The sequence below is a fragment of the Carlito syrichta genome, unplaced genomic scaffold (assembly GCF_000164805.1).
Source record: "Carlito syrichta isolate Samal-C Ts95f unplaced genomic scaffold, Tarsius_syrichta-2.0.1 Scaffold309836, whole genome shotgun sequence".
Classification (NCBI taxonomy): domain Eukaryota; kingdom Metazoa; phylum Chordata; class Mammalia; order Primates; family Tarsiidae; genus Carlito; species Carlito syrichta.
This window is the reverse complement of record NW_007253932.1, coordinates 74,576-89,165: the sequence shown is the minus strand read 5'-3', so window position 1 is coordinate 89,165 and position 14,590 is coordinate 74,576. Positions and strand designations below refer to the sequence as shown.

Genomic DNA, 14,590 nt, shown 5'->3' with positions numbered 1-14,590 from the left:
GTCTCGAACCCATGGGCTCAGGCAATCCACTCATCTCAGCCTCCCAAAGGCACAGGATTATAGGCTGAGCCACCGAGCCTGGCTTCCTTCAGCTCTTAAAAGGCATCATGCAGCCAGGAGCAGTGGCTCATGCCTATAATCCCAGCACTACAGGAGGCCGAGGTGGGAGGATCTCTACAAAAAATAAAAACAAAAATAAAAATAAAGGAGGCGTCATGAATAAAGGAAAATACAATGGAAGCCAAGCAGGAGATGGAGTTGCTGGAGGAGAGCTACTGTCCCTTTACTGCTACAATGGCATCCTTAAGAAAATGCAAAGGACCAGCTCCCACTCCTTAGGAGGAAGTCAGAGAATTTAACAAAACGAAGAAAAGGTTCCAATTCTCAATGCAGAGTCTTCTGACTACCTACTCAGGGAATCAGACTCTGACCTTAGATATTCTTATTCCCATTATACAGATGAAGAAACTGAAACTCAGGGGAAAACAAGCTGAGCTCCTCATTCAAGGCTGCTCAGCTACCGAGAGATGATGCCAGAAATTCAACCCTATCCTTTTCAGGAGACTGGACGACTCTGAATATTAGATTGTTATGGAGCATCAGCAGATACCACCACTTGGTGATACACACACATTCGGTGCAGCCTAAGAACTCTCCTGAGTCACCCATATCCTGACCTTTGGGCCCCTACATGCTCTGGGACAGTGTCTGGTCTCCAAGAGGAAATAGCAAAAAACAACATGCAACAAAACCAAATGGGCCAACCAACTAGCCTGGAGGCTGAGCAGACTTCGGTACTAATAAAATCTGAGCCCTGTTGAGTGACCAGACTGGCTCCAGGGTGTGCAGTAAAAACTGCCATTCCAAACAACCAGGCGGGCCAGCCAAGTGTGAACAGCCAAACCCGCAAGAAGAGGGGGCCCTCGAGAGTCACAGAGAGAAGACACACGCTCGTTCACGACCACCCACAAGTGCAAGGCAGCACATCCGGTTGCTTGGAGCTGCTCCAAGCCATTAGCAGGCACTGAGCACAGTCGCTCTGCCCGAGCTGCTTTTCAGCAAGAGCTAACAGAAAAAATAAAATAAAATCTCAGTCTAACAAAAAGAGATTTTAAAAAGAGGAACGGGCGGTCTAGGAATGCTGGGGTGGCAGTGGGGGAGCCTGGATATGAGAGAGGCGGGGCTGGAGCACCCCAGACTAACAGGCAGTCACAGGACCTGCAAGGGCTCCTGCAGGGCTCCACGCGTGTGGCAGAGATCTGACCTCTCTGAAGCAGGCTGCTCCTAGGGGAAGCAGGGTCAAGGCCCGCCCTGGCTATTTCTGATCTGATCACATGTGAATGAGTCTCCTTGTCACCCAGATGGCTCTAGAGCCTGGCTAAACTGTGGTGAAACAGATAGGGTCACCTGGGACCCTAAGTATTTTGGGAAGCTGGTGAGTCACTCCCAGTCATGTGACTTCATATCTATTAAGTACCCAGGGTACATGTAGAAAAGACAGGGTCCCAGCCTGGCATGGTGGCTCACATCTATAATCCCAGCACTTTGGGAGACCAAACTGGGAAACATAGCTCTACAAAATAAGCTGAGCGTGGTGGTAGTCCAAGCTACTCGGGAGGCTGAGGTGGTAGGATCACTTGAGCCCAGTGGTTGAAGCTATGATAAACTGTGAATGTGGCACTGCACTCCTAGGCAACAGAGTAAGACCTCAATTCAAAAAAACAAAAACAAAAAACACACACACAAGAAAAAAGAAAGAAAAGACTTGATCTCAACCCTTGCAAAAGAAAGAGGCACAGTTGTGTAACACATCAGCACCCCAAACAATAGCCTCCTGGCCAGGTATTACACTGGGTTGGGCACTGACTTCCTGCCCCAGCTAGCATCACGGAAGCATAAAAAACAAAAAACAAAAAACAAAAAAACCCCACAAACCAGATAAGCTCTGACAGAAAGGAATGGGATTCACAAAACCCAACTTGACAATCGAAGAACCAAGGAATATTATTCATACCAAGAGAAGACTCTGCCAAATGCAGCTCTCCTGCCCATATTTTAAATGATCTAATTCATCACAATTCCATTTTCTTGCAATTCGTCACGGTACATCTCTCACATCCAGGAAGTGGGGAGCAAGCGGACCTCTGAGCAGTGGGGAGCAGAGACCCAGGCGTGTACAGTATATTCAAGAATGAGAGGCTGTGTAAACAGCCACTAACCTCATGGGCTAGGGAAGGCGCCACAGGTCTTCAGCAGGATACGTCAGAAGAGAGATGGCAGCCCCAGAGGACATTTGGCAGTGAAAGGTTTAAATGAGAAAATGAATGAGATGATGTGATCATTAAATAAGTGTGATCATATAAGCAACCCACGTTCTAAGCTTTTGATTGGCCAGGTGTGGTGGCTCACGCCTGTAATCCCAGTACATTGGAAGGCCAAACTGGGAGAATTGTTTGAGTCCAGGAGTTTGAGACTAGCCTGGACAATATAGTGAGACCTCCTCTCTACCAAAAAAATTTTTAAAAATAAGCCAGATGTGGTGGCACACGCTTTTAGTACCAGCTACTCAGGAGGCTGAGGAGGAAGCATCACCTGGGCCCAAGAGGTCGAGGCTGCACTGAGCTGTGATCATGCCACTGCACTCGTCTAGCTGACAAAGTGAGACCCCGACTCAAAAAAAAAAAAAGACTTTTGATTATTGGGTTTGATTTCTGGGCTGGAATAGAAGAACAGAGACCAGCCAGGTGGGAGTGTAACTGAGGCAAAATTCCTCCTGACCTGGCAAGGTCAAGGGCTGAATCTGCTGCCCAGCAGGGAAGGGAGTCAGAGCACTTGGTCTTCAAGGGCTTGGTCCTTCATTGCATTTGAGAACTTGGCCTAACCCTCACCAGGTGAGGTCTGGGTTTCTGGCTTCCTCATCTGTACACTGACATGAATGGCACTTTCAAGGCTACGCGAGACTGACAGAGAAATGCTCCCTCTGAAGGGAGGCCTGAAACGGGCAGCAGGGCTCTGAGACCAGAGCAGAAGGGGCATGCAGTTGCCCACCAACATTTGCTGGATGAACGAACCCTACTTCATTGTCTGCCTGGGCAGATACTTCCTTCTCCATGCCTCAACATGCACATCTGCAAAATGGGGATAAATGCCACTGACTTCACAAGGACTCTTAGGATAAACCATCTATTAACATTCATTAGGATTATAATCAGTGCTGGCTGCCACTATCATGAAGGTAACAAGTGTGGCTCTGGGAAGACTATCATTTAGGGTAGCATAAAGGACCCTCTGATAAGCAGCGACTGGATTCTCTGTCAGGCCAAGGAGCAAGGGCAGCACCCACAGAGTACTCACTGGAGATGTTTGCAGGAGTTCCAAATGCATGCTGAAGCCGGGAGGCTGCCAGAAGTTTCATGTAGGAGTTTCCCTGAACAAATGAGTCTTCCATGGAAAAACAAAACCCTAAACGTTGACTTTAAAAAAGCCGCTGCTGCAGCAGTAATACTATGCTCTCTGCTTGCTTCTGTAGCAAATACAAGGGGGATCCCCCCACAAAAAACAGAATTTACTTATTAAAAATTGTGTATTTATTCTTACATTTTAAACTTCAGTCACCTTCAAAGTGCTCTCTGTTGGATGCACTACACCTATCGAAACTTTTTTCCACTGCTCAAAACAGTTTTTGAACCTGTCCGTTTGAATGCCTTTTAGTGCTTCTGCCATTTTTTGCTTCACCTCTTCCACATGGCAAAACATTTCCCTTTGAGGACTTTTTTCATCCAGGAACAAAAAAAAAAGAGTCACTTGGGGCAAGATCGGATGAAGAGGGAGGGTACGACATGGGGGTCATTCCCTTTTTTGGTCAAAAACTGCTAAACTGTCAGTGCAGTGTGGGCAGGGGCACTCATAAATCATTCATCATGAAATGGGCAAATGCATTCAAAGAATCTCCAAAAAAAATTCACTGAAGCCAATTTTAGTCTCTCACAACAATGCTAGCTGGTACAGACTCTGATGGGTTCCTAGAACATTTACCCAGCAGGGGAAACTCCTACAAGGAGCCTACCCTCCAAAAAATAATTCTGTGGTTTTTTTGGGTCCCCTCATAAACATGGGCAAAGGAATCCGAATTTTTTTTTTTAATTTGTAATTTGTTCTGTTTTTTAAGAGACAGCATCTCCCTCCATCACCCAGGCTGGAGTTCAGTGGTATCACGACTCACCAATGTCTCAAACTCCTGGGCTCAAGCAATCCTTCCACCTCAGCCTCCCAAGCAGCTGAGACTCAGACACATGCAACTACACCTAGTTAATTTTTTAAAATTTTTTTGTAGAGACAAGGTCTCACTATGTTGTCTAAGCTGGTCTCAAACCCCTGGCCTCAGCCAGCCTCCTGCCTCAGCCTCCTGAAGTGCTGGGATAATAGGTGTGAGCCACCACGCCTGGCTTTCATTTGAAATCCAAATACCCAAGTTGTATTCCAAGATGCCAATTCCTCAATATAGAAAGGATGGTTATGAGGCCAGGTTTTTCCACTGAGGAAAGAGACAAGACTCAAGGCTTTCTCTTGAAGGAGGATATATAAAGTTAGAGGCAGGGGCCTGGCTGGGCAGACTGAGAGCTTCCTGATCTACTGGAGACCAGAATGGATTGTTCAAGGGTTGTGTCGGGGCATTGGAACAAAGCAGGAACTTATCTGCTGGAAACAGTTAGAGGCGGTGCTTTTCGTATCAGGAGTGGTCCTTTCTGATCTTAAGAGCTTGGCATGGTGGGATTAGGAGGGGGGAAAGCAGGGAATGCGGGGCAGGACACAGTGGAACATCTTCCAGCCTTTGCTCTTCTTTCACATCCTCCTCCTTGCCAGATTCTGCTGGGATGTTTCTAATCGAAGAGGCACCCAGCTGGGCCACACCCTGGGTCACATGAGCCTGTGAAAATGCCCATCAGTTCAGCATCACCTAGAGGCCTCCTGATGGAGAAGTTCCTTCTAAGAGGCAGGAACTGTGCTGAGCTTCCAAGCTGCACAGATGAAAAAGGTCCAGTCCAGACCCAGCCCCAGAGAAGTTCAGAGGCTGGTCAGGGAGACAAACACAGAAAGAAATGCCATGTCTGGCTCCCACCACTGTAGACAGCCAGAAGAGTCTCCTCTCTATCCGCTTCCGATCTTCAGGAGAAAAGTAACCCCTACTCGGTGCTGACCCGCCCCAGTCTAACCTCAGGGGTCATCACAGTGTCCAGAGACAGCGTCCAGAATTAGCAAGTGGTCAGCAGAAGACATCCGTCATCATATCACTTTCTGGCCCAAACACATTAAGCCACCTGTGCCCTATTCAACCAGGTCCAAACTCCTGCATTCCAGGTTCTCCATGGACTAGATCTACCTGCTCTGGTCCCTGACCCAAATTACAATGGCTGGCACCCAACGAGTGTGCATTCAGATGTAAGCCAAGCACTGTGCTAGACATCTGAGGCATGCAACCCAGTTTAAGCCTCAGAACAGTCCTAAAAGGCAGAACTGATACTAGTGTCATTTTACCAATAAGGAAACCAAAGCTTAGAGAGGTTATGTCACCTGTTCAAGGTCCCAGCAGAAGACACAACTGGATTCAAACTCAGCTGCTTTGGCCCCAGAGCACAAGCTCTTAACCATGCCCCAAATGCAATCTGCCCCCAGAATGCTCTTTGTGGCCTGGCCCAGGTAGGCTCTAACGCCCTCCTCCTCCTCATCTCAGGCCCTGCAGTTTCCCCTCTCCCAGGGCCCCTAGCCTCTCACCTTGATCTGCTACTCCCTAAGCTGAGTTTCGTCATCATTTGCTCTCTGTCTCTGCCACAGTGCTGCAGTATCTAGGGGCTACAAATTTAAATGCCTATAGGAACCTGGCAGGGAACAGAAGTGGGAAGCTGGGAGGTGTCAGAAGGAAGGTGTCCAGCCGCTCATGCTGAGCCCACGCCCGCTTGCCTATGCTACCTCTGTTCAAGCCAAAGAAAGGGGGGACCACCATGTCCCCGGGTCATTCCCCATGCTACCTGGTCTTGCTTCCCCTTTCCAACCACTCTTTGCCAGGTAGCATGTGTGAGCTTTCAGATACTCCCCTGAAATGCCATGATGACTTCCTTCCTTAGAGTGCTTTTGGGCCCAACTCCTCAGCATGGTTCTAGGGGAACAGTCAAAGAGACCTCAAGATTCGGATCCAACCTCTCCTCTCACCTCTAACCTGGGTACCATGCAACATCCCCAGTGCTTCCACACCTCTGCTCCCCACTCCTCTCTCAGGAGTCTCTCAATTCCTAGTCGTTGTCTCTTTAAGATTCTACACACTTGGTCTCCTCCCTTCAGCCTTTGCTACTCCATCTCTTCCCACCCTGTCTTCTACCTCCTTGGAAAGTCATTCCCACCTCCCCTCAATCCTCCCGTAGTTATCATGCATGCCACAAAGGTAGCATGTTATACCTTCATTTGTCTCTCTACCAACCAGACCATAAGCCCTTCACAAGGCAAACCTACATCTGACACATTTCTTGTAACTTCCAGAGCAGTTGTTCTCAGCCCTAAAGAACTCTGTAAACACCATTTGAAAAACTCTGCTTAGTTTTCAAGTTGACAAGAAGGTGATGACTTAAAAAAAAAAAAGACGACTATTAAACCATTACTTTTTTAAACTTCTAATGCTTGCTTGAACCTTTATGACACAACTCAAAGTCAAATCTAAAAACAAAAGGTCATGGCTCAGCCTGTAATCCCAGCACTTTGGGAGGCCAAGGCGAGTGGACTGCCTGAGCCTGTGGGTTCAAGAACAGCCCCGGCAACTTGGCGAGACCTCGACTCTACAATAAATAAAAAATTAGCAAGGCATGGTAGCACACACCTATAGTTCTTGCTACTTGGAAGGCTGAGGCAGAAGGATTGCCAGAACCCAGCAGGTCAACGCTGGGGTGGCCATGAGTGTGCCACTGTATTCCAGCCTGGGTGACAGAGTGAGACTTCAAATAAAAAAAAGTCACAGTCAGCTTGGATCAAATCACTTAAAAAAAAAAAAAAAGAATCATGCAAAGTACAACACAGAGGAAGGAAAGAACAAACAGAAAAGAAAGAGGTAGGGGTTCCTGGGAGACGCCCCCTGCCCCCCATCCTTATCCCCTGCCTGGCCTGGGTCATCACCTCCAGTTTCGATTTCCAAGCTGAATCTGGTCTTTCTTGAGGCAAAGTGCTTAGTGGCAAAGTGGAAGTTGCCTGACCAGTTCTGACTCCCATTGAACAGGTAACCCCACAGACCATTGAGCGTTTGTTGGCTGGTTCTGTACTGTCTTCCTTAATTTGAAGTAGTTTGTTCTGAACAGAAAACAAAGGCTGGACTGGCATGTTCTGTGTTGTGGTCATAAAGTGGTAGCCTACTGACCAGATTTTATCTGGCTAGCTATGCTGAAGACATACGAATTGGTTGATAATATTTAGAAACCAGAAAACTTTTTAGTAAAAGCACACGTTCTACTTTCTTTGGAAACAATGGAAAACGTGGTAACCACCAGGCTATGATCCTACATTACAACAGTTGGCCAGAGCTACACAGCAGCTGCTCCATCAGAGGGCACACTGTCTCCAGCATGCCCCAGGCCTACGTCACCTCTTCTAAACTGGAGCTTCACGAGTGGTTTGGGTAAAAATGAAAGAGCTGTACTTTTTACCAACAAGAGCAAACAAGACCAGGGGGGTCCCCAGTACAAAGGCAGCACAAGCACCCATAGCCCCAATTCGGTTATCTAACAAGATCCAGGGAATTCCTCCTGGCACGTGCCGATGTGGGGGTCACCAGCTATGGGAAACCAACAACCTCAGGGGCTGCCCCCCTCAGCAACCCTAGCTGGCCTTTGGTGTCTGCCCTCACACCCTGCTTCAAGCTGCCTCCCTAGGCCCAAATCTTAGGCTCCTGAAAATTCCCATTTTCTTTTTTTCTTTTTTTTGCATTGGAGTCTCACTCTGTCACCCAGACTGGTGTGCAGTGGCCGCTCCTGGCCACTGCAGCCTCGACCTGCCAGACTCCAGCGATCCTTCCGCCTCAGCCTTCCGAGTAGCCGGAATTATAGGCACGCACTACCATGCCCAGCTGATTTTTTTATTTGTTGTAGAGATGAGGTCTCGCCAAGTTACCCAGGCGGGTCTTGAACCTGCGGGCTCAGACAATCCACTCACCTCGGCCTCCCAAAGCGCAGGATTACAGGCTGAGCCACCGAACCTGGCTAAGAATTCCCATTTTCAGCCCAAATTTTCTTGTTCCAACCACCATGATAGAAAATGTAGCCCAATGACAATACAGGGGAAGAAGCGGGAAAGGGTGTGGCTGAGGAGAAAGGCGAGGAGAAAGCCAAAGAGTAAGACGTCGTTCTCAGGGATATGTGGTCTGGTTTTCACTGTGCATTCAAGCTTCTCCAGGATGGCCCAATACAGTTTTTAAGAAGAAACACCATCAGTTTTGCTATTTTTACAATATGAAAGGGAGCCCCAGGTATGGAACTCCAGCTCAGAATAACTGCCTTGTAGGAAATAAAAGTTTAATTTAAAAAAAGGATAAAGATAGAAGCCAACTTCCTTCTGGGAAAGAAATTCAGCCTGTAATTCCACCTCTTCACAAAGTGTTACTTCATGGCAGGGCATGTTAGGTGAAAGACTAGTTCTGGAGTCAGAAGACATGGATGGGCTCAAATGCTGAAGTAGCTTTGTGACTTTGGGTAAATTTCAACATCTGGGCACCTCAGTTTCCTCTTCTGTAAGATGATACTGAAAGTACCGACCTCCAAAATCTGTCAGGAGGACCCAATAGGAGAGGCAGCACAAGGCAAATGACTTGGGTACCACCTGGCACACGCAGGGGCTTAATATCCATGGGCCATTATTATTATTTCAGAGACAGGGTCTTGCTCTGCCACCCAGGCTACAGTGCAGTGGTGCAATCATAGCTCACTGCAGCTTCCAACTCCTAGGCTCAAGTAATCCTCTGGCCTTAGCCTCCAAAATAGCTGGGACTACAGGTAAGCACCACCATGCCTGTCTAATTTTTAAAAAAATTTTTGTAGAGATGGGGTCTTCCTATGTTGTCCAGGCTGGTCTTGAACTCCTGGCCTTAAGTGATCCTCTGCCTCAGTCTCCCAAAAGTGCTGAAGAAGATAGGTGTGAGCCACTGCACCCAGCCCCATTGTTATTATCGTGCCACTCAAGCAGACCTGACTGGGGAGAGAAGCATTAGAGGCAGGAAACGTCCAAATCAGGGAATTCACTCCAGAAATGGTAAGAATGGAGAGCTGCCCTTTGGGCTTCCTGAGCAGGAAGGTGGGATGGGATCATCCCAGGACCAATGTTCCTCCCGGGCTTAGGTCCCTGGTGCTTCCTCAGAAGAGTGCAGGCTTCCTTTCCAGGGCACTGTGCTCTAATTCGAGACAGCCCTGGGGAGGACACTATGACCAGAGACGGCTGCTGTGCCATCCGAGCCCTTCGCCCCTCCCGTGCTCTGCTTGAACGGGAGGCTGAAGTTGCCAGTTTTGGCTCCTGGAGCAGTCATGAACTCAGACCTCCCCATGGCGAGCAGGGAGGGGAGTGCAGCAGGCGCTCCAGCCGGCACCCAGCAGCCATGACCGCCATTCAGACATGGCAGCTTTCCGCATGCCTGAAGAGATGGCATCTCATGGCGGGGGGCCTGAGGCGACAGACAGAACCCCCCATGAAGACGCAGAGGGCTGAGGAAGCGAAAGACTTCGAGGCTCGGGGACCAGGCTCCAGCCCAGCATGAGGGATGCTTGCTCATTTTAATTGGTGCCGCCACCAGTCTGGTGATACTTGGCATCCTGCCTTGGCAAGGCCCTAAGAAAGCCAGAAGAATGACTCCGGCAGAGCCAAATGCCCGAGCACCATGGGAGGCTGTGAAAATCTAATTGCTGCTTGGTCTCCAGCTGCCATGCTGCCTCAGCTTCCCGGTTGGCAGGGGCTACCCGCTGTGCCAGGAGTGAGGCAGAAAGGATTCCGATCTTGGCCTGGGTTCAGGGCCTCTGCTCATGGAGGAGATTCCAAAGCAGCAGCCAGATGCTGCTATGATCAGAATGTCTGTGCCTGCCGAGCACCGACCATGTGATCACACACATGATCTCACTGAGTGTCCCCAACAACCCTACTGGAAGATGCCATCATGTCCCATCCTACAGATGAGGGGCTGAGGCCTGGAGAAGCTACACTCTGTACTCTGCTCAGTCATTCCATCCCCCAGGGTATCACAAAGGACAAAAGCTGAGCGAGCCCCTTGACATCCTTCACTCTAGGACAAGTCCACTGGGGACACCCACAGAAAGGGCCACAGCACAGATGTCTGCAACAGAGCATCCGCCTTGGGGTGGACTATTGTTGCTGCCAGTTCCACTGCTCTTTCCAGCTCTCTTGGCTGTGCCTGCCCTGAGGCCAAAAGCTCTGGCCCACCTTGATTGAGCCTGGTGCCAACTGGCTCTGGCTACATGAAGGCTCTGGAAAGGGAGCCAGGGCACCACGTGCTAGCCCCTACAAGCACAGTGTCCCTCCACACAGCTTCCACCGCCGTGGGTCCTATGTAACACTCCTGATGGCATGTCAGGCATCAGGTGAAAGAGGGAGAGGAAGCCCCCTGCTCTGTCACCTCAAGCCTTACCTGCACTGCTCATCACCTGGAAACCATGAACAACCCAGCACCAACAAAGAGACTGAGCACCCTGCTCAAACCCCAGGGGACCCCCATGGCCCAGTCCTTCCCTTACACAGAAAAGGGATATGCTGCAGGCCCATCTAGGCAGCAGTCAGGTATACAGGCAAATGCTGAGCATGACCAGACTCATCCTGGAAAAGCCTTGTGCTGCCCAGTGTCCAGGCGCCGGATGTTCCAACTCCCTGACCATGGCAGCCTGGCCTACTGCTTGCCGTGCAGCGCAGACTGCCTCTAAACCACCCTGTCAACCAGCCCCACAGACTGCCTTCAAGGTGATTTCTAATTTCCAGGCTTTCGAGCCTCTGCTCACACCTGCCTCCTTCATCAACCTGACGCTGTTCTGACTGTGAGTCATTCGCTAGCATCGCAGCAGCCACTCTGCTAGCCCAAAGATGTCTGAATCTCGGATAAAATCCATACTTGCCCACATGAGGAGAAAAATCAAAACCTTCAGTCTCCTGCAGGGATAAGGTCCTGCATGGGGTTAAAGGTCACAGGCAGCACAGTCAGATTTCAGGGCACCTGCCTCCGAGGAAAGAGTAAGAATGATATGGGCTAAACTGTACTCTCCAGAAGTCACATGTTGAAGCCCTAACCCCCAGGACCTCAGAATGTGCCTGTATTTGGAGATAGGGCCTTTAAAGAGGCAATTAAGGCAAAATGAGGTCATACGGGCGGGCCCAAATCCAACAGGTCTGATGTCTTTATAAGAACACACAGATTGAGGCATGGTCATGTGAGGACACAGCAAGAAGGTGACCATTTGCAAGCCAAGGAAAAAGGCCTCAGAAGGAACCACGCCTGCTGACACCTTGATCTTAAACTTCCAGTCTCCAGAACTGTAAGAAATTCTATTTCTGTTGCTTAAGGCCTCAGTCCATGGCATTTCACTGTGCCCACCCAAGCAGACAAAGAGCACGCAGATTCACAGCCAGGAGGCCCAGGTAATGCCAGGGCCTTGAGCTAGCAGCTCCCATGGGCTGCAAGGCCCCAGACACCCTACGAAGTTCACGATGATACAAAGATGAATGGAGCTCAGGGCCTCGTAGGAAATCAGATGGTTAAATGGGTGATTGCCACATAGTCATTTGCTTGTGATCATGAAAATCCCATCAAGAGACCAAAGCAGGAGAGAGCAGTGGGTATGAGCTCCAACAGGAAGGGGAAGATCAGTGAAGGATTCCAAGAAAGGGTGTTATCAGCAGAATTTTCAAGACAGAATCAGAGCCTGTGAGCAAACAAGAAGCTGAGAAAAGCATTCCAGATACTTACCACCTAGGTGCGGAGGTATAAGATTACACTGGGGACTCTCTGAACTAAAAGTAGTATGATATTGTGAGCTAAGACGGGCAATGGGACTAGTCACTTGAGGGCATTAGAACATACAAGGCCTTACACACCAGTTAAAGAGTGTGGCCTGCATCCTACAGGATGGGAAAGTCCTGACGAGTTTTAAGACAGGAAAACTACCAGTTGGATAATTGTATTTAAATGGACTGCTCAGGCTAGGCATGATGGTTCATGCCTGCAATCCCAGCATTTTGGGAGGCCAAGGCGGGAGAATCTCTTAAGCCCAGGAGTTCAAGACCAGCCTGGGCAAAAGAGCAAGATCCCATCTCTACAAAAAAATAATAATAATAATTAGCTAGGCGTGGTGGTACACACCTGTATCCCAGCTATTCAGGAAGCTGAGGCAAGAGGATTTTTGGAGCCCAAGAGATCGAGGCTGCAGTGAGCTACACCACTGCACTCCATCCTGGTGACAGAGTGAGACTCTTCTCTACAAAATAAAAATAAACAAAAAATAAAAGGACTACTCAGAGAGCAGGGATGGGGGCCCCTGGGGCAGAAAGTTGAAGCCAAAATCCAAGCATGAACTATGACAGGCCTATGCGGAGGTAGAGCAGGCCTCCTCTGAGACATCTTCTCTCCTTGGGGAGGCCCTAACGTTTTTCCCAACCAGGTTTAGTGAATTACACTCATTAGTTCTTTGAGATCTTAGTAAATGATGCAGTCTGAGGGTGAGAAGGAAACTGAGGCACTAACGCACTGTGCAGAAAACACAATGTCTCTGGATCCTAGCAATTAGTTATACATTTCTTTCCACTTAAGAAACAAACCAAAATCAGCCACTGACAACTAAGATAAAAGCAGCCTCACCAGTGGCCAAGCCAAGGGAAGCCTTATTGTCTCTGTGGCCTATTTCCTATTCACCAAGCTCCACCACCAGTTCAAAGCCTCGTCATGACACAGGACTGGGTTGCTCTTGCCACTTTTATCCCGCAGGAGAGCCAGGCACCCTACCATCAGCTTGGACGCTTTGGAAGGATTTAAAAGTAGCACTCACAATGGCAACCAGGATTCCCATGTATAATCTGGAGCCTGGCTATTTCCAGACATGAGCCACACCCTTAGCAGACCAACCATCCCCCCTCACCAGACAGGAGCCCCCTCTGAAGCTGAGACTGGCCACATTCACTTACATCCCTTTCCCTAAACACCGTCCATGGTGGTGTGGGAGGAAAGATCAGAGGCATTACTGCTTATTAGCTGTGTGGGCTTGTACAAGATTCTTGATCTCTCTGAGGCTGTCTCTTCCTCTGTAAAAAACAGATAAACACAATAATTCTCTCTCGAGGTTACATGAGGAGATAATATAAACACTAAGGGCCCAAGTTCACATTTAAGGGCTTGTGAAAAAAAAAAGGAGAGGGCGGAGCAGGAAGAGGAGGAAGAGCAGAAGGAAACTTGGAGCCAGACAGTCGTGAGCTCAAATCTCTGCTCATCCATTTGCTAGCTGTGTGATCTCAGGTAAGTTACTTCACCTCTATGATCCACAGTGTCTTCCTCTGTAAAGTGGGCACGATACTGCCTACCTTGCAAGGGGATCTCAGAAAGAAAACAAATCAGAGCCTGAGATGAGAGTTGCTACTTTCTCGGCCCTGAATAGCATTGGGGAAAAATCTGGTTTATGTTTGAATCCTCCTGGGCAACCCAGTTCTGCCACCCTTGACAGGGGTGAACATGCCAAAGCAAAGAGGCCTGTGTGCAGGAAGTCAGGGCTCTCCCACGTTCACGTCCCTGGGAACACTGCTTTCCTTCATCACACCCCAGGGGAGCCTACCGAGGGCCCTAAACACAACTGTGTGCTCTCTGGACAAAGGAGACGGGAGAGCCTGGCTCATCTCTCCCTGCTCCCAGTGCCCTCTCTTGTCGGCCCTGTGCTCTGGCTGTGGAGCATGGTGACAGCCATTTGTAAAGGAATCCTAAAACACTGGTCTGCGGCATCCTAGGACCCTTCAGAAATGGCAAGTTATTTTAAGCCTCTCCTTTGCCCAGGACCTGAGCAAATGAAACCCTCAGCTTCGGGACGAAGACCAGAAAGGTTTTTAAGGCCTCTCATTCTGCCAGAAACACACTTAAAATTTAAAAAATTTAAAGCTCACCATCACTCTTGGGTTCACTTTGAACTAGGCATTGGTTCAGAGGAAGACAAAGCAAACCCAAAACCCTCAAATCAATGTACATGATAGATGCTTGCCCCTTCCACCCTGTCCTGGGCAGTGAGGGACTGCGACGGAGCAGAGAGAAACAGGGAGCGCTGCTTTCCTGCCAACGGCGGCAGATGAGGACAGATGGAGGCTGGGGTTGAAATCTGTTTCTTTTTTTAACAAGGAATGGGGGGAAGCTGGCCAAGGAGCAGGTTTGCCTGAGGTCCCAGCCAACCATCCACGGATAAGCCAAGGTACCTTGGGTGCAAAGCAGGTAAGTGTCTGAGAAAATCAGGCTTGGGGCCCAGCTCGGTGGCTCAGCCTGCAATCCCACACCTTTGGGAGGCTGAGGTGAGTGGATTGCCTGAGCCCGTGGGTTCGAGAC

General features: G+C 49.2%; 1 protein-coding gene across 1 annotated transcript in view; it reads right to left on the bottom strand.

The window, feature by feature from the left end:
• Positions 1-14,590, bottom strand: part of TPCN1 (two pore segment channel 1) — a 72,854-nt gene that overhangs the window by 53,228 nt on the left and 5,036 nt on the right. The gene's annotated exons all lie outside the window — the stretch shown is intronic.